The sequence below is a fragment of the Dromiciops gliroides genome, chromosome 1 (genome assembly GCF_019393635.1).
Source record: "Dromiciops gliroides isolate mDroGli1 chromosome 1, mDroGli1.pri, whole genome shotgun sequence".
Taxonomy (NCBI): Eukaryota; Metazoa; Chordata; class Mammalia; order Microbiotheria; family Microbiotheriidae; genus Dromiciops; species Dromiciops gliroides.
In genome coordinates, this window is record NC_057861.1 from 74,196,778 (window position 1) to 74,222,233 (window position 25,456).

Here is a 25,456-nt window from a genome sequence, read left to right on the forward strand (position 1 = left end):
CCACTGCACCACCTAGCTGCCCCCCATTTACTTTCTTATGCCAACTCACAAGATATTGAAGCCATGATGGGGAAAGTCAAGACATAGAAGGTATAGCTGTACATACTTTTTGCTCCACACCAATCTCAATTCAAATGCCACCTCATCTCTGATGCTTTCCTTCATTCCCCCCACACATCCATTCCCTATTCCTTGTCATTAATGACTTCCTCCCTCTGACATCACCTAACACTTTTCTGTACTTTTCTAGTATACTTATAAAATGCTGTGGAATCCAGTTATTTGATTACATCATGAACACAGGGGTCATGTTATCTCAACTTTGTTACTTTCCCAATGTTACTGGTATATAACACAGTACACCAGAGTCCTTAATAATTGCCTTTTGGATGAATGCATGACTATTCCTGGGCTTTATGAACTTAGGGGCAGTCTGGAACCAGAAGGCGTAAGTGATTACGATGGTGAAGAATACCATGTTGGGGATCATGGAAAGGGAGCAGGACCTTGTGATGACCATGTTGAGGCTGTGTTCCAAGGGAGGAGGTGCTGATATGGGGCAGAGCTGGTAGAGACTCCGATGCTAGTCCAAGGGTTGTCATCGCCATCTGCTGTTGCTGTGCACAGTCTGGGACCTGAGGACCATTAGGTACATGAAGAAGCAAGGGGGAAAGGAGGCAAGTTTGGAACAAAGAACACAGGATTTCTATTCCCCAAAGGCTTCAGGGAGGAGGCAGTGCTCCTGGCACCAGCTACAGCTCCATCCAGGACAAGCCCCCTCCCTGCTTCTGCTCTCAGGAAATAGGTCTCACAGGAAAGATTGTTCTCATAGACAACAGACCACAGCTCCAGGAGAGAAAGCTGCCAAGCCCTGTGGAGATGAACAATACTCAAAGTATAAAGCCAGAAGGTATCAAAAAGGAGCCAAAAGAAAGTTCATCAGGGGAAGATCCAGGCTACCTGTGGCTGCTTCTTTCAAACGATCCTCACAGGGTACTTAGAGTAGAAAAACCATCCTAACAAGGAGGGCCATGCAGAAGCAGAATGGGCTATTGATTTAGTAGCTTGTGGGTTTCTTCCACTAGATGCTTTCAAGCACAGGCTGGATATCTGCTTGTCAGATATGCTGTAGAGGGGATTTCTGTTGAGGTAAAAGTTGGACAAGACGGTCTCTGAGATCCCTCTGAACTAGCTGTGAAATACTGCCTGCTTCCTCAATGGGTGAGGGAGAGGCTGAAGGAAAGGAGAACAATTGGAATTCAAAATTGTAAAAAATGAATGTTAAAAAAACAAACCTATGATCCAAAAAAAGAAGAGTGCTATGACATATGTACATACATAGCTATAGAATGAAACACAATGTAATAAGGCACAGGAAAGGTCCAGGCAAAAATGCAAGGATAGTTTGAGGAAGAAAGGATCACTTTCAGGAGAGGAACCTGAGGGACCACTTGAGAAGATTCAGGTGGCTAACACAATTCTGGACAGTTGCTAAGTGAAGATTGGGGTGGCCATAATGTAATTATTGTTGACTGAGAACAAAAAAAGGGGGTATAGTCCTAGGGCTCACACAGAAAGGACCTTACTTCCTCAGGGACCAGGACTACTGAGAGAAACAGCTCTGGCAGTGGTGGGAAGGGGTGGAGTTTGTACAAGTGTGAACTTGAAAGTGGAAGTGGTACAAAGTCGCAACCAGAGATGTTCATACAGTACAGTAAATCCTTGCCACTAGCTGATTTCATATACTGTGGTGCAGAGGATGCCATGAGGAAGGGGAAATAACTCCCTCTCCCCCCAAAAAAGGAAGGGTAAAGGCCCTTTTCCAGGAGTGCAGGCTCTGAAAGATGAGCCAGGATCCCCTAAGTGGTATTAATAAAAAGTTACCTAGGGAGTACAAAGAGCTGGAGAAACTTCAGCTTGGGGATGACTCCAAGCAAATCTATCCCAATGTCCAGGAGTTAATTTAGTCACTATATTAATATGTATGAATGTTGGCTGAATACTTTCAGGTTATATGGCAATGAAGGTTTCCTTTCGACATTTTTTCCTTCCCAAAAAAACACAGAATTTCAGATTTAGAAGAGAGTTCAGAGCTCATCAATTAACCCCTAACAAAATCAGGAATCATCCTCTACACTGCTAAGTGGTCATCTAGGATCCATGCAAATACTTCCAGTGACAGGGAACTTACTACCATATGAAGCAGTCAATTCTACTTTGGGGTAACAATAATTATTAGGAAATTTGTCCTTACACTGAACTAAGACCTGCTTCTCTTTAACTCTTCCCTCCCCACCTTCCCTCCAGTCATGCTCACTGCCCCTGGTTATGCTTTCTGTGGTTATGCAGAACAAGTGTAATCCTTCTCTACGACAGTCCAGTACATACCATAAGAAAGGTCTTATTTCCCAAATCTTCTCTCTACTTTGGGCTAAACATCCTATTCCTCCAAAAAATCCTCACATCATCCTGGTCATCTCACTATGAACTCACTTGTTAACACCCTTTCTAAAATGTGATGCTCCTAACTGGACTCAGTACTGTATATAAGGTCTGACTGGGGCTGAGTACAGCAGACCTGCCCTTTCTCTTGCTCTGTGCATGGTACTTCTATTAATGTAGTCTAAGACCATGTTCATTTTGCAGGCATGTTGAGCTTGTAGTCCATGAGAAGGCCCAGGAGTGTTTCATATGAAGTGCTTTCTAGCAAGAATACAAGTTAAGTGCATCTTAAACTTATGCAGTGGGGCAGCTATGTGGCACAGTGGATAGAGCACCGGCCCTGGAGTCAAGAGTACCTGAGATCAAATCCAGCCTCAGACACTTGACACTTACTAGCTGTGTGACCCTGGGCAAGTCACTTGACCCTCATTGCCCCACCAAAAAAAAGAATCCATCCAAACTTATGCAGGAGATATTTTTAATTAAAGTTCACATATACACATGAACGTATATACACATACACTCAGATACATTTTGTCCCTCCAGACCTGTGATTTTGTTGATATAGGGAGCGGGAACTCCAAGTTTCTCTCAAAACACAGATCAATAAATCACCGGGAGGTGCCTATTACACTAAAAGGATAAGAGACCTGTTCAGGGTCAGTCACATAGTATGTATTAGAGGCAAGATTTGAATCTAGGTCTTTTTGACTAAGGCCAGCTCTCTATGATGTCACATAGCCTCTCACTTTTATTTATCCTTACTTCATTTTGTCAGCTTCAGCACACTATTCTAGCTTGTGAGCATCTTTCAGAACCTTAATTTAAAAACAATAATGTATTAGCAATTTGTCTTAGTTTGGGGCCAATTTCAAATTCAACAGACTTGTCACCCAAGACTACATCCCTAGTGACTGTTGACAATGTGGAACTGAACAGAACCAAGGAGAAATCCCTGGAGCACTGTGCTAGAAACCTCACTCTAGGTGGATAATGTCATTGGGTCTAGTCAGTTACTCAGTTTCAAAACCACCTAACTTTCCTATCATCTACCCCATCTCTCTCTATCTTATTCATAAGGACTGTGAAAGATTATCTAATGCCTTATTAAAATAAAGGTATGCTATTTACAGTTATCCATCAGTATGACTGAATTTGCATTTGAATTCACCAAAATGGTTGAAATGTCATCAACTGCAATTTTCAAAACCAAGTGACTGCATTCCTTAGACATCTGATTTTTATTCCTTATGCCTCTCCCCTACTCCAGTCCTTCCCCAAAACAGCTGCCAAAGTGACTGGCCTAAAGTACAGGTCTAACTAGACACCTCCCTACCTAATAAACTCTTGTAGCTCCCTATTATCCCCTAGGAGCAAGTATATCTGGTCCCTTCCTACCTTTCCAGTCTTCTTACACTTAACTCCCCTCCACTTATTCTATGACCTAGTGACAAAGGACTCCTTCCCGTTCTCACATACACAACACTCTGCTTCCTGAATCTATGTTTGACTGTTGCCAATGACTAAAAAGAATGATCTCCTAATTCCTTCACTGACCCCCACCCCCCAGTGTTTTCCCCTCTAAGATTAACTCCCATTTACACTGTGTATATTTTATATCAATGAACATTTATTAAGCACCTACTATGTGCCAAGCACTGTACAAAGCACTGGGCATACAAAAAAAAGTAAAAGACAGCTCTTCTCAAGGAGCTTATAATCTAATGGGGGAGACAATTTACAAACAAATATGTCATTTTAGTGGCTGAATGGAGGAGGGATTGAGGTAGGGACAGACTTGAGGCAGGTAAACTCACCAGCAGACTATTACAATAATCCAGGAGTAAAGTGATAGGGGGCCTGTTTTGCATGTTGTCTCCTCTATCAGAATATGAGCTCCTTGAAGGTAGGGACCACAAGGGGTTTGTTTTGTTTTTGGCCTTTCTTTGCACAGCACATAGTAAGAGTTTAATAAATGCTTGTTAACTGACTGATACCTGAGCTAGAGGATTGCTAGGCCCTTGAGAATCCCTTAAAATATTGTAAGAAACTAGAAGACCTGAAGAAAAACTGAATCTTGGATTCACTGAATTTTAGCTTGGGGAACAAGTTGAAAAATTAGTTGCATACCATGACAAAGTATGGGATTTTGATTGAAATCTCAGGCTAAAGTGGGAGTATGACAGTGAACTGAAAACTGAAATTTGGGTTCAAAGTCTCCCCTCTGACACACACCAGCCCTATGACGATAATGCTGAACCAAAGAGAAGATGCCAACCTGCATTGGTAGACAGAGATGCCTCACCTGGAATTTCCCTATACCAATGAAATCATAGATCCCGACCCTATTCCTATCCTATGATCAGACTATTTTGAGCAAGAAATTTTATAAAAATTAAGCATCTGTTCTTAAAATGAGATATTCTTTAAAAAATAAGTAACTGGCAAAGAAATGGAAACTGAGGGGATGTCCATCAATTGGGGAACAGCTGATGAAGCCGTGATATATGAATGTAATGGAATACAGTTGTGCTGTAAGAAATGATGAGCAGGCAGATTTCAGGAAAACCTGGAAAGACTTACATGAACTGATGATAAGTGAAATGAGCAGAACCAAAAGACCACTGTACACAGTAACAGCTACATTATGTGATGATCAGTTGTGATAGACTTAGCTCTTCTCAGCAATCCAATAATCCAAGACAATTCCAAAAGACTCATGATAGAAAGTGCTCTCCCCATCCAGATACTCTTTTCACTTTTTTTTCCTTTTTCTTCTTTCTTGTGGGTTTTCCCTTTTGTTCTGATTCTTCTCTCACAACATGACTAATGTGGAAATATGTTTTACATGATTGTACTGTATAACCTATATCAGATTGCTTGCTGACTTGGGGAGGGGGAAGGAAGGAGAAAAATTTGGAACTCAAAATCTTACAAAAATGAATGTTGAAAACTATCTTTATATGTAATTGGAAAAAATAAAACACTATTTAAAAAGTTACAAAGGAAATTTTAAATTACTTTGTGTACATGGTATTGTTAAAGAAAAGGTTTATAAGAAACTGCAGTTTCTGGGTGAGTAGAGGCTCTACATGGCTACAATACATCTAAATCTAAAGATTTTTTAAAAATGTAATAAACATTTTTATTTATAGTTTTGAGTTCCAATTTTTATCCCTCCTTCCTTCCCTCCCCTCCTCCCTCACTGAGGTGGCAAGCAATCAGATATGGGTTATACATGTATAATTATGTAAAACATTACCATATTTGTCATTTTGTACAAGAAAACTTGATTAAAAGAAAAAAATAAAAGAAAGTGAAAAAATAGCATGCTTCAGCCTGTTCCATCAATATCAGTTCTTTCTTTGGAGGTGGATAATATGTTTCATCAATAGTCTTTTGGGATTGTCTTGGATCATTGTGATGTTGAGAATAGTCAAGTCATTCACAGTTCTTCATCAAACAATATTACTGTCTCTGTGTACAATGTTCTCTTGGTTTTGCTCACTTCACTATACACCATTTCATATATGTCTTTCCAGGTTTTTCTGAAAATTATTTTCTGTATAGACTGTATCTATTTTTGTGTGAAGGTGCTGTATTCTTCTCAGTAGAATGAAAATTCCTTGAAGGACTATCTGGCTTTTGTCTTTGCATTCCCAGAGTCTATGCATGTCACCCCCTTGTGCAGTGCAGTGCAGTGTCTGGTGCACACGGAAAAGATACTTAGAATGTTTGCAGAGCAACTGAGTAGGCAGTGTGACCTGGGGCAAATCACTCCACCTCTTTTGGTGCCAATTTTCTCAACAGCAAAATGAGGGGTTGGGACAAATTATCTCCAAAGCCTCTTTTAGCTCTAAAGCTGAGATCCTACAAATAATTAAACAAGATATCATTGCAAAAAACTTTATGGGGAAAGTCTACAGCAGATAGTCAACTTCTGGAACTTATCCTCTAGATAGCACAGGCCAAAATAAGGAAATAGCCTCAAAAAGGGTCTAGAAAATTCAGCAAACTTTTTATTAAATACTTATTCTGAGCAGAACATTGGGCTGGGTGCTAAGATGTCCCTGTCTCTATGGAGTTTACAGTACATAGTGAAGAAAGGCATGGGGGGATGGCACATTCATCGTTATCATACAAAACTGTACAAGGGAAGTACCCAAGAATGGCAGCAAGCAAACTGTTTTGTGAGATTTGGGGAAAAAAACTTGGAGGAAGCAACATTTGAGCTTAGCTTTAAAGTATGGGTTGGAATTCAACAGGCAGAGGACGGAGCATTTCAGGCAAAAAAATACCTTTTAAGCAATGGCATGTTTGAGAGACAGAGCAAAGTCCAGTTTGACTGCACCATGGAATGCATGGGGGAGAATACTATTCAATAAGGTTAGAGAGGCAGGTACTCAATTATAGAGGGTTTTCAATGTTAGAATAATGAATTTGAAATTTCAGTAGGTAATAGGGAGTCATTCATAGTTTTGAACAGCAGTTGTCACAGGATTAGATCTATGCTTAAGAAATATTAACAAGCTACTAATAAGGGAAGATGTTTGGAGATGCTCTTAAAATTTGAAGTTATCAAGCTGTATATCCATAGTCCCCCTTGGTATCTCTGACTATAGAAAAGGGTTCAGAGTAAGCTGAGAAAAGATGGCAAGAGACCCTAAAGAGGAAAAGGGTCCCTCTCCTTGACTTTTTTTTCAGTCAATGGTACCACTACCTTTGCAATGTCTCTTGAAATTACCCCCCATGGTACCCCATTAGCACCCGTATAGTATCCTATTACCTCATTGGGACTTTTGTACCGTAAGTCTCTGACCTGGTTTCGGACTCTAGGTTCTTCCTGTCCAAACCATCGCAGCTCCATCAATCTCTCTAAAAATGTCTTCTGATTCTGTCTCGTTTCTTAAGATCCCGTAACCACTGCCCTCTGCCTGCAGGTAAAGTCAGATAAACCTGTCTGGCATGCCAAGTGAAGTCAACATACATTTATTAAGTGCCAATCTCATATAGGGTTTATACTGTTCTCAGGATTAGGGCTATGAATAGAAAAGATCCTTTCCCTTAAGTACATAACCCATAGGAAAATAAATATAAGGAAAATTGAGTAAAAGCCCCACTAAAGACGGAGGGAGAAGGGAAGCCCTCACAGAAGAGGAGACACTTGATATTCTATGACATGAGGCTTGGCTCTCAGTCAGTTAATAAACATTTATTAAGCACTATGTGCCAGGTACTATAGCTAGAAAAAAGACACAAAGAAGTTCATACCCTTAAGGAGCTCATAATCTAATGGAGGAGAGAGCAGGCAAACAATTAAGTACACACAACTCAAATACACAATAAACAGAAAATAATCGATCAGAATTAAGAGAGACTGGAAAGGCTTTCTGTAAAAGATGCGATTTTAGCTGGGCCTTGGAGAAAGCCAGGGATGCCAGTCGGTGTAGATGAGGAGGGAGAGCATTTCAGGGATGGGGGTGGGGGCAGCCAGAGAAAATGCCCAAAGCCAAGAGGAGTGTCTTTTTCAAAGAACAAAAAAGGAATTCAGCATTACTGTGTTGAAGAGTGTATGTGGAGCAAGAAAGGGGTGGGAAGAGTATGAGGATTTTGTATTGGATTTTAGGAGTTGATAGGAAGTCACTGGAATTTAATTAAGTGGGAAGGTGACATGATGGACCTGTGCTTTAGAAAACTCATTTTGGCAGCTTACTGGAGAATGGGTTGGAGTAGGGAGAGGCTTAAGGCAGGTAGATCCATCAGGCGGCCATTGCAATCATCAAGGCATAAGGTGATGAGAGTCTGCACCTGAATGGTGGAAGTGTTGGAGGAGAGAAGGGGGGGCATATTCCTAAGGTGCTGCAAAGGTGAAACTGACAGGCCTTGGCAACAGCTTGGATCTGAGGGGTGAGAAACAGTGAGGAGTCAAGAGTGACTCCTCAGTTGTTAGCCCAAGGGACTGAGAAGATGGTTTGCCTTCTACAGCAGTAATCCTGAGGTGTGTCTTCAGAGAGGGTTAGGGTTTCTATATAAGGGGGAAGCAGTGAAAGGAGTACAAAATTCTCCACAAAGTGGCCCCAACCTACCTGTTACCAGTCTTATTTCCTGATACCCATTAGTAAAAGGAATATGAACTTGCTTTTGTTTGTGTGGGGTTTTTTGCAGGACAATGAGGGTTAAGTGACTTGCCCAGAGTCACACAGCCAGTAGGTCAAGTGTCTGAGGCCAGATTTGAACTCAGGTCCTCCTGAATCCAGGGCCAGTGCTTTATCCACTGCACCACCTAGCTGCCCCAGGAACATAAACTTGCAGTCAGGAGACTGAATATTATCAGACATTTACTGAGTGACCAAGGGCAAGTCCCTTCACCTCTGCTCCTGTAAAAAGGAGATAACAGTACTTATACTATCTATCGGAGCATGTAAATAGTTGTGAATTAACCAATTAACTAGCATTTTTTTTTTGTATCTACTATGTGCCTAGCAGTATGCTTGGTGCTGAGAAGAAAATTTTTTAAAAATTAAATAAGACCTCCCCCTCAAGAAGCCTATATTCTATGAAGGGAGAAAACATGTCTATGTACATAGATATCTATATACAGGATAAACACAAGGTAGTTGGGAGGGAAGGGCCTAGTAATTGGGGGAAGAGAAATTGACAAGCTTCATGGGGAAGGCAGTGCTTGGGTTAAGTCTTGAAGAGGAGAGGAATTCTATGAGACAGATATAAGGGTGGGTATTTCAGGCATGGGGTACAGTAAATGAAAAGGCAGAGAGACTGGATGACTAATGATACTTTTTTTTTTTAGTGAGGCAATTGGGATTAAGTGACTTGCCCAGAGTCACACAGCTAGTAAGTGTTAAGTGTCTGAGGCCGGGTTTGAAGTCAGGTACTCCTGACTCCAGGGCCGGTGCTCTATCCACTGCGCCATCTAGCTGCCCCGACTAATGATACTTTTATAGAAATAGGGAAGTTTGGAATAGGTATACGTCTGGGGAGGAAAAAAATGAGTTTTGTTTTGTACATGTTAAGTTTGAGGTATCTGTAAAAAATGAGATAATATTTGTAAAGCACTTTGCAAACTCTAAAGCATTAGATAAATGCTAGCTATAATTATGATGTCTCCAGGACTTCCAGTTTGAAATGTCCTACCAGATGCTGGCACTTGGTGCTGAACTGAATTTCAGGAAAGATGTAGGAGTTGATCTTGTTCAGAGCATTGGGAGACACATGCAGTTAGTAATCAAGATATTCGTGATGGGCTAGCTAAAGAGACAGAAACATTTCTTATCAAGTTAAGTGAATAGAAGCAAAACAGCTAAATTTTCACACATACTCCAAAAAAGATAAAACAAAAGAGAGCCAATTCAAATAATAATTAAGGAAGAGATACTTTTATGAAGCTATCATAGGCAAAAGGGGCATCCAGAAACCTACATGTAGGCTAAAGAAGGGGCCCAGTGAACCTGGTGAGGAGGGTTTAGGGAGCTTTAACCAAGAAAAGCAGGGGAAGTCCAGCATATCCCAGAAGTGAAGGAGAAGGGTGCTTCAGCAAGGATGCTCCAGAGCAAAGTGGCAAAGCTCAGAGAAGACAGTGATTAGTTCACATACATGAATGTCTCTAAAAGATTGCAGCACTGACAAAAACAGCACCCACCCCCACCCCCCACAGAGCCTTGAAGAGATTAGAGCTCTATACTTAGAGAATACTGGTGAGCTTGGGACCTTCCAGCACTTCCCAGAGGAAAGGAACAATTGGAAAGGAATGTAAAATGAAGAAGTGTTTATATTCTAACAGGAGACCTGAGTGAAATCCTAATGTCTTCAAAGGGCACAGGGAAGAGAGTTAGTCAAAAAGAAGGCCCAGGATGGCTTTATTCTGGCTTGATGATATTAACTGGAAAAAAATAAAAAATAAAGGATAGAAAGGAGAAGGAAAGGATTAGAGAGGCAACAGAATGCTGTGTGTAGAACAGAGAACAAGCCAGTTTGACTGGACAGTACTGAATGTAAGAAGGAGAATAATTTTTAACGAAGGTTTAAAGCTAGCTTGGGGACACTTGGTGAAAAGCTTTTAAAGTTAGAAAGGAATTTATCTATACACTTGAAACATAAAGACACCTACAAGGTTGAAATAAGGGACGGGGGCAGAATTTAGGGTAACAATCATGATCTCAAAGTGACAGTAAAAATAGATATGATTAAAAGAGATAAACAGGGAAAATACATTATGCTTAAAGGCATTATAGAAAATGAATCAATACTTAATCTATATGCACTGGACAACATATATCAAGGAACTTAAAGGAAAAGTTAATCCATTTACATGGAGAAAGAGACAGTAAAATTATAATTGGGGATGTCAATGTACCTCTTTTAGACTTAGGAAAGTATGACAAAAAGATAAACAAGAAAGGAGTCAAGGACTTAAGTAGAATTACAGACAAATTAGACAGGAAGGCTCTCTGCCAATTGCTATATGTGAATAGAAAGGAGTATACATATTTCTTAGATGGCAATGGCTGTTTTTCAAAAATCAAGCTTGTATTAGGGTAGAAAATCCTCACAATAAAATGCAAAAAGGCAGAAATACCAAATATATCCTTTAATGACCACAATGCAATAAAAACAAAGGGCCTATGAAATAAAGATTAGAAATTGGAGATATTAACTTAATCCTAAAAATTTGTGGCTTGAAGAATGAATCATAGACCCAATAGATATTTTTACTAAAGAAATGATGATTTACTTATTCAGTGTCATACTAATCAAACTACCCCAAAATTATTTTATAGAGGCAGAAAAAATAACAAAAATTCTTCTGGAAAAAAGGTCAAGAATATCAAGGGAATCAATGAAAAAATGTGAAGGAAGTGGCCTATCTGTATCAGATCTCAAATTATATTATAAAACAGTAATCACTGAAACAATCTGATATTAAGAAACAGAGTGGTCAGTGGCATAGATACACTGGACTAAGTTACCAAAGTAATCTAGTGTTTGGTAAACACAAAGGATCCAAATTTTTGGGACAAGAATTCACTATGTGACAAAAACTTCTGGGAAAACTGAAAAGCAGTTTGGCCAAAACTAGGTATAGACCAATATCTCACATTTACCAAGATAAAGTAAAAATGAGTATATGATTTAAACATAATGGATGATACCATAAGTAAATTAGGGGAAAGCATAAAATAATCTTGTCAGATGTTTGGATAAGGGAAGAATTTATGACAAGAGATAGAGAGCATTATGGGATATAAAATGGATAATTTTGAGTACATTAAATTTAAAAGTTTTTTGTGAAAAGAAACCTAATGCAGCCATCATTAGAAGAAAAGCAGAAAACTGGGGGGAAAGTTTTACAGCAAGTTTCTCTGATAAAGGCCTCATTACTCAAACATATAGAGAACTAAGTGACATTTATAAGAATACAAGTCATTCCCCAATTGATAAATGCTCAAAGGATATGAACAGGTAGTTTTCAGAAGAAATCAAAGCTATCTATGGTCAAGAAAAGTCTGGGGACTGATTTGGAACTATGTCTGTATATATCCTTTTACCCAGCAATAGCACTACTAAGTCTATATCTCAGAGATTTAAGGGGGGAAATGGGGAAAGGATAATTACAGCAGCTTTTTGTGGTGGCAAAGAATTAGAAATTGTGGGGATGCCCATCAATTAGAGAATGACTAAACAAGTTGTGGTACATGATTGTAATGGAATACTATTGTGCTGTAAGAAATGAAGAGCAGGATGCTTTCAGAAAAACCTAGAATTACACAAAAACTGATACAAAGTGAAGTGAGTAGAACCAGAACATTGTACACAGTTATAACAATACTGTATGATGACCACCTGTAAATGACTTAGCTATTTTCAACAATATAATGATCTAAGACAATTCTGAAGGACTTATGATAAAATACTCTATTTACCTCCAAAGAAAGAACTGATGAAATCTGAATGCAAATCAAAACATACTTTAAACAATTTTTCTTTTTCTTGTTTTGCTTTTTTTTTTTTGAGGGGGGAGAGGGGGAATTTATATTTTCTTTCACAACATGACTAATATGGAAATATGCTTTATATCACTATACATGTATAATCTATATTAAATCACGTGCCTTCTCAATGGGGGGAGGGGGAGAAAGGAAAAATTTGGAACTCACTTTTTAAAAAAAATCAATCTTAAGAGGGCAGCTAGGTGGCCCAGTGGGTAAAGCACCAGCCCTAGATTCAGGAGCACCTGAGTTCAAATCTGACCTCAGTCACTTGATACTTACTAACTGTGTGACCCTGGGCAAGTCACTTAACCCTCACTGCCCCCCACAAAAAACAAAAACAAAAACAAAAGAATCTTAATCTTATAATTTACATGTAATTGGGAAAAAGAAAAAGAAAATTATGAGACAACATATAAAAACTTTAGGGATGCAGCCAAAGTAGTCCTGAGGGGAAAATTAAAGTCACTAAATACTTTCACTAATAAAGAAGTGAAAAGAGATTGAGAATGTAACTGAAATAACTAGAAAAGAATAAATTTTTAGACCCAATAAACACCAAAACATAAATGTTGAAAATCAAAGGCATTAACAAGATCAAAAGCAAAAGTACAAATGAACTGTCCAAAAAGAGGCAGAAAACCTAAAATAGCTAAGCAGTTAGCTAAATTGATTTAAAAGAGGAAAACCAAATTACTAATATCAAAAACAAAAAGGAGAACTCACAACAAATGGAAGAGAAATAAAGGATATTGTAAGAAATTATTTATTTTGCTGAATTATATGCCAACAAAGATGAAATAGACGAGGATTTAAAAAATATAAAATGCCCAGATTAACAGATAAAGAAATATAGAATTTAAAGAACTCAATTTCATAAAAAGAAACTGAACAAACCATAAATAAAACCCAAAGAAGAAAGCCCCAAGTCCAGCCAGGTTTACAAGTAAATTATATCAAATATTTAAAGAACAATTAATTACAATATTACATAAACTGTTTCTAAAATAGGAAAAAAGGGTCCTACCTAACTCCTTCAATGATACAAACATGATTTTGATACCTAACCCAATGAGAGACAAAGCAAAGCAAATGCTGTTGTTTAACAGTTTCAGTCATGTCCCCCATTTAGGGTTTTCTTGGCAAAGATACTGGAGTAGTTTGCCATTTCCTTTTTCAGCTCATTTGACATATGAGGAACTGCGGCAAATGGGGTTAAGTGACTTGCCCAGTGTCGCATAGATGGTATGTCTGAGATCAGTTTTGAACTCAGGAAGATGAGTCTTCCTGACTCCAGGCCAGGAACTCTATCTGCTGTATCAACTAACTACCACTGGTAAATACTGCCACAGAAATGTGAAATAAAATATAAGCAAATAGGTTACAACATATTAAAAAATCTTAAACAATGAGGTTGGTTTTATACCAGGAATGCAGGCTACTTTAATATTAAGAAAATTATAAACATAACTAATCATGTTAGTAAGTATAACAAAAATTACTTATCAGTACTTGCTACAAAACATTTTTTGGACAAAATGCAACATTCCAGTTCTGTTAAAAACATTGAAGAGTTTAGGAAGAAACTGACCTTTCCTTAATATGGTAAACAGTGTCTATCTAAAACCAATATTCCAAATAATTAATAAAGATGCAAAAATTAAAACATCTCTGAGGTTCCCACACCTATCAGATTGGCAAAAATTGCAAATGTAGTTTATTGGAAAGGCTGTGGGAAGATAGATACAATGATGCACTGCTGGTGAAGTTGTGAATTTGTCCAAGTCTTTCTGAAAAGTAATTTGGAACTAGATCCCAAAAGTCAATTAACTGAATACTTTTAAACTCGGCAAAACCATAAGTAGGCCAACCCCAAAGCTATTAAAAAGGGAAAAGATCTATTATGCATAAAATAATCACAGAAGCTCTATTTATTATAGCAAAGTACCATAAACTATGTCATTGTTCAGTTGTATCCGATTCTTTGTGACCCCATTTGGAATTTTCTTGCCATTTCCTTCTCTAGCTCATTTTACAGACCAGAAAACAGACAAAGTAAAGTGACTTGCTCAGGATCTCATAGCTAGTGTCTCAGGTCTTCCTAACATCAGGCCCAGTGCTCCATCAACTTCACCACCTAGCTGCTCAAATATAAATAAAGGGGTTGTCTATAACTGGGGAATGGTTGAACAAATATATGAATGTGGGGAGCAGCTAGGTGGCATAGTGGATAAAGCACTGGCCCTGGATTCTGGAGGATCTGAGTTCAAATTTGGCCTCAGATACTTGACACTTACTAGCTGTGTGACACTGGGCAAGTCACTTAACCCTCACTGCCCTGCCAAAAAAAAAAAAGAAGAAGAAACAAATATATGAATGTGGTGGAATCGTACTACCAGTAAAAATGATGAGAGAGATGGTTTCAGGGAAAACTGGGCAGACTTGTATGAAATGATGCAGTAAAGGGAGAAGAACTAGCAGAACTACTTATATAATGATAACATAGTAAAGAAAAACATTTAAAGATTTAAGAAATTTGATCAATGAAATGACCAACCCCCAGCCCTTCCAGAAAACTGTTGATAGTATACTATCCATCTCCTGACCGAGTGGTGATAGTCTCAGGGTGCAGAATTAGTATATTTTAAAACAAGGCCATTCTATTTGTTTTCCTTGTATAAGTGTATACACACATATATATAAACACATATTTATTACAAGGATTTTGGTTTTCCTTTGTTTTCAATTAGGGAGTTGCAGGAAGAGGGAGACTAGCAATTAAAGGGAAAAAAAGGAGGGTCACTGAATCTTTTAAAATGAACAGAAGGAAACAAAAGTTCAGGAGGAAAGGAGCACTACAGCTTCTGAAAATAAAGTGAATTTATTATATACTTAAAAGGAAAAGCAGTCTGTCTGTGTCCTAGATTTGTGGTGTCATATAGAATCCTCATTATCTGTTCTACTTTCTATGTGGAAATGCTCAGTCTATTTGGTGTTTAAATTCAGAATTTTAAAAACAAAATTAAAAACAAATACTGAGTAGTCAATTAAGAGGAGAACCAAGAAAGAGTATTGTCACAAAAATCCAGAGAAGAAAACAATCAGGTGAAAGTAGTCAGTCAATCAATATACAATTATTAAGCACTTACTATATGATTAGAGAAATGCAAATTAAAACTGAAATACTATCTTCATACTTATCAGAGTGGCTAAAATGAAAGAAGGGGAAAATGACAAATGTTGGAGGGGAGATGGAAAAACTGGGACATTAGTACATTGTTAGTAGAACGGTGAACTAATACAACCATTTTGGAGAGCAATCTGGAATTATGCCAAAGAATTATAAAACCGTGTATACCCTTTCACTCAGCAATACTTCTATTAGGCCTGTTTTCCAAGATGATCAAGGAAAAAGCAAAAATACACATATCTTCTAAAATATTTATAGCAACTCCCTTTATGGTGGCAAAGAAATGAAAATTGAGGGGATGCCCTTCATTTGGGGAATGGCTAAACAAGTTGTGGCATATAATTGGGATGAAATACTATGCTGTAAGAAATGATGAGCTAGTTGATTTCAGAAAAACATGAAACATGCATGAAATAATGAAGAATGAAATGAGCAGAACCAAGAGAATATTGTATATAGTAACAATATTGTTTGAAGAATAACTGTGAATGATAAAACTATTCTGAGTACTATACTCAAATCAACTACAAAGGACCCTATGAAAGAAGATGCTATCTACCTGCAGAGAAGGAACTAATAAATATAAGTATGCATAGTATGGTTTTACATCTATATCAAACTTCTCTAGTGTAGGGTGGGGAGGGAAGGAGGGAGACCGTTTAGAACATAAAATGTTTAAAAAAAAAAAAAAGAGCAGGCGGAGCCAAGATGGCAGAGGAAAGGCAGTGAGCTCCCGAACTCATGACATGATCGCTCCAAAAAACATCCAAATAAGGTCATAGGAAAATGCCCGGAGCAGCAAAACTCACAGAAGAATGTGCTGAAATCATCTTCTAACCAAGAACAGCTTGGAAGGTCAGAAGGAGGGAGCTGCTGTGCTGATACAGGAGTTGGGCCCAACCCCACAGTCACCCTGACACAGATCCAGTCTTAGGAAGTCCTCACCAGAGAAGGAGACCCCCAGAGCCTCTGAATCAGTTGAAGCACCAGTGTCATCTGGAACTAAGCTCACAGTCTGATGAGTGGGCTGAACCCTGGGCAGGGGAGAGACTACAGGGGTCTATGCTGGTGCTAAGGCAGAACTTGGATTTTACACCCCTACTGAGAACCAGGTGGTAGGCTCGAGTAGAAGTGGCCCAGGTTGGGGAGGGGCACAGGCTCCTCGGAGCTAACAACCACAACACACAAAGCTGATTGATTGGCAAATTGGTCTGGGGTCATCTAGGACGAGGAAACAGGCTGGGCGAGGGAAGAACCTGATTCTCCTTAAATCATACCACCTGGGACTTCTTAAGCTTGGGATACTGCAGCCTGGAAACAGTGCCCCACTTTAAGGAGCTAAAAGTCTAGTAAAAGAAAGGCAAGGGGCAGCTAGGTGGCGCAGTGGATAGAGCACCGGCCCTGGAGTCAGGAGTACCTGAGTTCAAATCTGGCCTCAGACACTTAACACTTACTAGCTGTGTGACCCTGGGCAAGTCACTTAACCCCAATTGCCTCACTTAAAAAAACAACAACACACACACACACACACAAAAAGAAAGGCAAGATGAGCCAACAGAGAAAGGTGAGGACCATAGAAAGTTTCTTCAGTAACAAGGAAGACCAAGGGGCACCCTCAGAGGAAGATGTCAACATCAGGGCCCCTATATCTAAAGCTTCCAAGAAAAATATGAATTGGTCTCAGGCCATAGAGGTGCTCAAAAAGGACTTTGAAGATAAAGTTAGAGAGGTAGAAGAAAAAATGGAAAGAGAAATGAGGGTGATGCAGGAAAGACATGAGAAAAAAGTCAACAGCTTGAAAAGTCAAATTGGCCAAATGGAAAAGGAGGTACAAAAGCTCTCTGATGAAAATAATTGCCTAAGAATTAGGATTGAACAAATGGAAGCCAGTGACTTTATGAGAAACCAAGACACAATAAAGCAAATCCAAATGAATAAAAAAATAGAGGGCAATGTGAAATATCTTCTGGGAAAAACTGCCGACCTGGAAAATAGGTCCAGGAGAGATAATCTGAAAATTATTGGTCTACCTGAAAACCATGATCAAGGAAAGAGTTTAGACACCATCTTCCAAGATATTCTCAGGGAAAATTGCCCTGAAATTCTAGAAGAAGAAACTAAAATAGAAATTGAAAGAATCCACCCTCACCTCCAGAAAGAGATCCCCAAAAGAAAACTCCTAGGACTATTATAGCCAAATTCCAGAGCTCTCAGGTCAAGGAGAAAATATTGCAAGCTGCCAAAAAGAAAGAATTCAAGTACTGTGGAGCCCCAGTCAGGATAGCACAAGATCTAGCAACTTCTACATTAAAGGACCGGAGGGCATGGAATATGATATTCCAAAGGGTAAAGGAAATGGGATTACAACCAAGAATCATCTACCCAGCAAAACTCAGCCTTATCTTTCAGTGGAAAAAATGGGACTTTAATGAAAAAGAAGACTTTCAGATATTTGTGATGAAAAGACCTGAACTGAATAACAAATTTGACTTTCAAATACAAGACCCTAGAGAACCATAAAAAAAAAAAGTTGAAGTTGGAGGACATACCTGGAGTCATATAGGGGGCGACTGTCTTGTGTCTGAGGCCAGGTTTGGGCTGGGATCCCCCTGGGTCCAGGGGTGATGATTTGTCCACTGTGTCACTTAGCTAGATGATAACATCTTTAGGGCCAAATTGAGGAGTGAAGGGAATTCATTGGGGGGAGGGAGAAGGGCAGAAGCGAAATCCTACATGAAAGTAACAGGAGAAGGCTTATGGAATTGGGGAAGAGATGGGAGAGGAGCAGGGCAGTAAATTAATTTTTACACTCATCAGAAAAGGCTCAAAGATCTTAAACTCATCAGAGCTGCCTCAAGGAGGGACTAATAGACACACCCAACTGGGTGGAGTAATGTATTTAATCTGGGCAGTAAATGAGCCTAATACTCATCAAAATTGGCTCCAAGACCTCAATCTCATTAGAATTGGCTCAAGGAGGGAATAATGTACACACTCAACTGGGTGGAGTAATCTCTATAACCCTGCAGGGAAATAGGAGGGGAAAGGGATAAAGAGGGGCAAAAGAAGGAAGGGCAGAGTGGGGGAGGGGACAGACAGAAGCAAATAGCTTTTGAAGAGTGATAGGATGAAAGAAGATGAATAATAGAATAAATATCATGGGGAAGGGAAACAATTAACAATAGTAATCATGAAAAAGAGAAAAGGGGGAAAAATTGTACAAAAATATTTATAGCAACTCTTGGTGGAGGCTAAGAATTGAGAATCAAGGGAATGTCCATCAATTGAGGAATAATGGAAAAAGCTGTGTTACATGATTGTAGTGGAATGGACTTGTGCTACAGGAAATGACAAACAGGATGATCCCCGAAAAACCTTGACAGGCTAATGAACATTGATGTATAGTGAAGTGAGCAGAACTGAGAGGACCTTGTGAATAGTGACTGCAGTATTGTTCAATGAGTAATTGTGAATGACTTAACTACTCTCAGCAGTGCAATGATCCAAGCCAATCCCAAGGAATGAATGAGGAAGCATACTATGCACACCTATAGAAAGAACTGATAAAAAGAACACTTGTGGATTGTACATATATAACCTGATTTCGAACTTGTGGAGGGGGGAGGAAAGGGAGGGAGAAAAATTTGGAACTCTAAATCTTATGAAAATGAATGTTGAAAACTACCCTTACATGTAAATGGAAAATAAAATGTTTGTTGAGAAAACAAAAGAAAAAGAAAAAAAGGTGTTCCCTAAGCTAGTCGGGAAGGAAAAGCATTTTGTTTCTCCAAAACCTTCCTCCCGGCCAGTTTCTCTTGTACCCCAATAAACCTATTATTTTATTCCTAACTAAAAAAAAAAAAGAGCACGAATAGGAAATTATGTCCTAGGGTTTCTATATAGAGGAGAGGAGGGAACTAATGGAAAATAGCCTACATTTTCTTAGGGAATTAAGAGGTGAGTTACTCAGCTCAGGTGGGGGGCTTGAAGAGAGAAGACTCAAATCAAGAAATACTTAGTAAGCACCTACTATATGCAAATCTTCATTTGATCCTCACAACCCTAGGAGGTAGGTGCTATTATTATCATCCCCATTTTAGTTTAAGAAACTGAGGCAGGCAGAGAGGTTAAATGACTTGCCCAGGGTTACAAAGCTACTAAGTATCTAAAGGCTAGATGTGTGAGCACATAGCCTTGCTATCTCTATGTACAAACAAGATATATATACAAGGAAAACTGGAGATAATCTCATAAGAGAAGGCACTAGTATTAATGGGGTTTGGATAGGCTTCTTGCAGAAGGTGAGACTTTAGCTGATACCAGGAGGAAGCCTGGACAGAGATAAAGAGGATGAGAGTTCCAGAGACTCGGCTCAGCCACTGAAAAGGCAATGAATTGAGAGATACAGTATTATGTATAAGTAACAGCAAGGTCACAGTGACTAGATGGAGATGTGGAGGAAAGGAAGCCATAGAAGGGGAGTAATGTGTGAGAAAAGTAGAAAGGTAGGGGACCTGCATATAGAGGGCTTTAAAAGTGGGAGTATTTTCTATTTGAACTTGGAAGCAATAGGGAGAAGCAGAATTGACTGAATAGGGTGGTGGTGTGGTCAGACTTATTCTTTAGGAAGATCTGGAGTAGCTTTTGTAGGAAATGAAATGGAAAAGAATAAGAGGAATGTCTTTCTATGATGAGGGCCCAACAGAGGTCAAAGAAACTATTTTGTAAACCTTAAAGTACTATGTGGGTGGCAGATAGGTGGCACAGTGAATAAAGCACTGGCCCTGGATTGAGGAGGACCCGAGTTCAAATATGGCCTCAGACACTTGATACTTACTAGCCATGTGACCCTGGGCAAGTCACTTAACCCTTATTGCCACCCCCCCAAGTGTTATGTGAATGTGAGCTATTTATTATCCTGTGTGAATTCCTTATTTAGCCCAGTCTCCTAAGTATCCTTCTTCTTCCCCAGACATATTACTCCCACTTTCACTCAACCCTTGCTGCTTTCTCCCCTGGAATGCCCTACTTTTTCCTATCCATATTGTGCCTATTCTTAAATTTAAATCTAGGCAAAGTCTCAGCCAGCTCATCAATAATAACAATAATTCACTTTTACGGTTTTAAAGTTTTATGAAGTATTTTCATTATACTTTAGTCTCTCCTTCCTCAGTTTTCTTTTTTCCTCACTTTATTTGTGTCCTTGAGGAAGGGATTGTTTTTTCTCTTTAAAGCCCCAATTCTCAGTGAGGTGACATGCACATTAGGCATTTAGTGTTTGTTGAATCTGAATTTCAGATAGACTTAGACTTTATTCTGCAATATCTAAGGTGTATGGTGCAGTAAAAAGACCAGTGAATTTTGTCACAAGGCCTAAATTCAAACCCTATCTCTACCTCTAACAACCTGTGTAGACAAATACCTTAAGTTCTCTGGGTGATCATTTCCTTATGTGGAAAGTTAGGTGGTTGGCCTAGAACTCTTAAGATCTCTCCTTGCTCTAAATGAAAGAGAATAGCAGTAAGGTCTAGGCCAGGGTTCTTAAATTTGTATGGGGAAAATAACATCTTTATTTCAACATAATTGTTTTCCTTTATAATCTTATGTATTTATTTTAACATTACTCTGAGATGCCAGTCCACAGGTTTTAAGAGATTACCTAAGGGATCCATCAAACACCCCCCCCCCCCCCCACGGAATTCCTGAGTTGCAGAGTAGCTGTAGATCTCCACTGGGAGTTCCCTAAAGCAGGGAGATTACAAGTGTGATCTAAGAAAAAGTGCAGAACAGAATCTAGTAGCGAAGCTCAAAAGGCTTAATATACTTTTCAAATTTTCAAAACCACTATATGCCACCAACCTAGACTTAAATCTAAGTCAGACTTGAAAAAAGTTCCTGAACAGATCCTTTTGTTATTCCCACTTTACAACTGAGTATATGTTAAATTCTACTCACACTACAAAATTGGCTAAAGTCAAAGATGGGATTAATACCCAGGTTTCTCTAGACTCCAAATACAGTAGTGCAGGGGTTTTTAATCTGAGGTCCTTGGACTCTGACCGGAATCCTTGGGCAGATTTCTATGAGTCTGTGAACTTGGACAGAAGATAAATATTTCCATTTTCACTTATCTTTAACTGAAACTTAGCATTTCATTCAATTATTCAAAAACATTAACCTGAGAAGGAGTTCATAGGCTTCAACAAGTGGTGTAGGGCACTCAAAAAGGCGAAGCCCTCCTGCCCCACACCATACTGCCCCGGGCCAGTCATCTCGGATTCGCCTTCCTCCTCGGGGCTCCTGCTACACGCCCCACAATTCAGCAAGTGTACTTGGTGGGGAAGGGGGCATCTCAACCACTTCCATCCAACAAACATTAACGGCCCATAGAGTGTGCAGTCACGAGCTGGAATCCAGCCCCAGGTTCACCGTCGGGTCTAAGACCCAAAGAAGGCCCACAACGATGCTCAGTAACGCAGGACGTCGGGGGCCAGCTGAGCGCACCGTAGAGGTGCGAAGCCGAGCGGTATCATGGGGATAATGACCTCGTATCCAGGAGGGCCGAGGGAGGAATCTGGGGAGTGGGAACCATGGGATGCTCATACAACCTCCACCCCTCCTCACCCACCTCCCTCGGGCCCGGACTCACCCACCGCAGGGAAAGGAAAAGAGACACCCCCACACGGAGACCGCGGAGCTCCGCAACCGCCCACCCGGAAGAGGCGCGTCCCGACACCCCTCGGCCCCCCCCCCCCCGACCCCGACCCGGCCCCCGACAGGCCATCCGAGACCTCGACGGGGCCGCTCTAGGACGGCTGGAGGTCCTCGCAACTCGGTGGATGGCGGGTTCGAACTTTGGTGGGCAGGAAGGGGTCGGTTGGGTAGCACTCCCTCTCCCACTCCAGGATGTTGTGGAGCAATAACATCGGCTACGGACAGGAGGGAAAAGGTTCAGGAAGTCCATGGACCCCTGGCTCATCTCTGGGCTGGGTCAGGAAATAACGAGGGCCATCACAGCGACTCTTCCCTCGTCCCGCAACGGTTCCCTTTACAAAGATGGCTGCGAGTCCTTTCTTTCCCCTCATTTGCCCCCAACAAACATGGCCTCCCCGCGTCTGCGCCCCCCCCCCCCCCCCACACACACACACTCCTGCCCCTGACAAACATGGCTGCTGCGCTTCCGCCTTTTTACTCGTCAGACACAAGCTTTCGCGCCTCCAGCTTTCTCTCTTCCACCCGGCTGCCGCATCCGACTTCTTTTCTCTGGCCAACATACATAGCCATCACATCCCTGCCTTCTCTGCTGTCCCACAATGATACGGCCCACATGCTCCAGCTTTCCTCTCTCGCCCACAGACGCGGCCTTCATGTTCCTTGCCTTCATCTCTTCCGCCCCCTACAGACATGGCTACCTACAGCGTAACTAACGCACGGCGCCCGTTTATAGCCTATCATTTTCCTGTTGGCCACGCCCCCTCTCCGAGCGCGGGTGCCCGAAGGGCCGCGTAGCCGCTGATTAGGGCTCGGCAGAAGAGCTGAGACTGGAGTTCGTGCCATAAGGGCGCCTCTCACCAGTGTTTCTCAGTGGATAGGATCTTTAACATAGAACTGGGCAACTCGAGGTGAGGGGGCGCCGGGGCCTGGGCAGCAGGTGCCTGGGGCCAACGCCCCCTCCGGCCCCAGGCTTTGTCCTAAAAATATCGGGGGCCGCTATTTGAGGGAGGACATGGAGGGAAGGGGCCTCTTTGGACGGGTGAGACTGGAAAGCGAACTGTGCGCTTTAGGGCGGCCGTTATGGCATGGCTCTGCTGAGACCCTGGTGCCCCCTGGGGAAGGCGTCTGGCGACATACTTGCGGCTGCCCGGAAAGCATCCCTGGCCTATTGCAGGGATTAACTAGGGAAAGCTAGGCGCGAACCTCATCTATCCGGCCAGACTCCAGCGCCCTTCCTGCCCTTTAGCGCTGGCTGACCAATGTGTAAGATGTACTCATTCCGGTCGCGTCCCCTGGTGGTTCCCACCCTTTATCTAGTAAGAAAGGGGTACCTTCTATTTTGCGTGTACATATATCATACGTAATTATAAATCATATATTACTTTTCATACCATTAGTATGCTCTACTTTTCCCTATGTATCTAAAGGCTAATTAAAAGCGTGACAGTGAGTGGAAAGATGGATCACTTTTAACACCACCACCCCCTTTCCCTTTCAGCTATCTATTTTCACCTCTTGGCCACCCCCAGGCTTAGTGGCAAGTGGGGAAACAAACCCTCCTAGCTTGTGGTTTTCACTTTCTCGGGCTCCTTTTTTGGGAGTATCTGCTGTCCCAGCCATTGTGCTGAGGCTTTACAAATTAAATCAAATTTGTAATTTACAAATCAGTAAATTTGATCACAATAGTTTGAGGAAACCCATTCAGAGGTAGTGACTTGCTCAGGGTCATTAAGGTTAGTTTTTGAGACCAAATTTGAACCCAGGGCCTTCCTGACTCCAGGCCCAGCACTGTCCATGGGCCACACCTAGCTGCTCCTTTGCTGCCATTCTTGGTAGATATTGGTTTACCATTTTCTTCTACAGCTCATTTTATAGATGAGGAAAGAGGCAAACAGAATTAAATTACATGCATAATTACAGACAGTATCTGAGGCTTGTCAGGATCCCCATGCCAAGACCCCCTCTTTTTACTATCAGTAGACAACCCGTTCTCCAGAGCTAAGGTCCAGCAAGCCAAGTTTGGCATAATTCTTTGGGCTCACCCTCTGGACGAACTCTGCTGCAGCAAAATCCCAGAACTGTACCAAACCCACTTCAGGTGGTCCCTGAGCTCCTGCAAGCATCTATAGGACTCATGTTTTGGTCTTGAAACTCTAAGAATCAAACTTGTCCAATTGTTACTGTTACCCCTCACTGTGAAGGCCACAGCATACGGCACAAGCATTGCTATACTTAAGAGATTTGGGGACACTAAGGTGAGTCTCCTAGAGGCCCCCCATTTGTCTAGTTTTCTCCCTCCAAAAATAAAGCTCTTTGCTTAGGCCCTATTTTCTTATTTTTAACTGTGATTGTGATGACCTGCATGAGCTCTGATCATTTTCAGTTAACCATGGTTGTGTTAACCTTTGACTTTTTGGGTCTATGTTTTTAGACTTGACAGGCTGCATTTGAATTTAGGAAGAATGGACTCCAGGTGTGGCACTGAATTCACCACCATTGCCTTATACTTTGGAGTTGCTAAATGGGATTATTTGCTTGAATCCTCACATCCTACTGGAGCCATTGTACCAAAAACGACTCCAAAGCAGAGCAAGAAGCTAACCTGACCCAGTCTCCCAGAGCAGTTAAGGCAAAATGGGCTGATATCCCACCCTAACCCCCTTCTTTGGGACAAGCAGCCTAGAGGAATGTCATTATTTCCCCCCAAACCAACATCCTAAGTATTCCTAGACTTCCAAGTTTTCTTTAACTTCTCTTAATGGAAAGTATTTTCTTTGAACATTTATAGCCTAACTGAAGCAATCAAGTATTGTCCATTCTTTCTTCTGGCTCCTCATTATTCTCAGTGGTTTCTCTGGCTTTCAGGCATGCATTACCACTCACCAGATTTACTTTGGTAGCTTCCTAATTGGTATCTTTCTTCTTGCCTTACACTGTTGCCCTGCCACCTATGGAGTAAGACTAGTTCAACATTTCACATTTAGCTAATCCTTCAAATGTCTATTTTAAGGGGCATCTAGGTGGTGCAGTGGATAAAGCACCAGCCCTGGATTCAGGAGGACCTGAGTTCAAATCTGACCTCAGACACTTGACACTAGCTGTGTGA

At 40.8% G+C, this 25,456-nt stretch overlaps 1 protein-coding gene across 1 annotated transcript in view; it reads right to left on the bottom strand.

The window, feature by feature from the left end:
• Positions 1 to 22,357, bottom strand: part of LOC122735715 (zinc finger protein 239-like) — a 31,338-nt gene extending 8,981 nt beyond the window's left edge. The window contains exon 1 of the mRNA XM_043977450.1: positions 22,286 to 22,357. The gene's annotated coding sequence lies outside the window, so the exon portion shown is untranslated. The remainder of the gene's footprint in view (positions 1 to 22,285) is intronic.
• Positions 22,358 to 25,456: the final 3,099 nt, after the last annotated feature.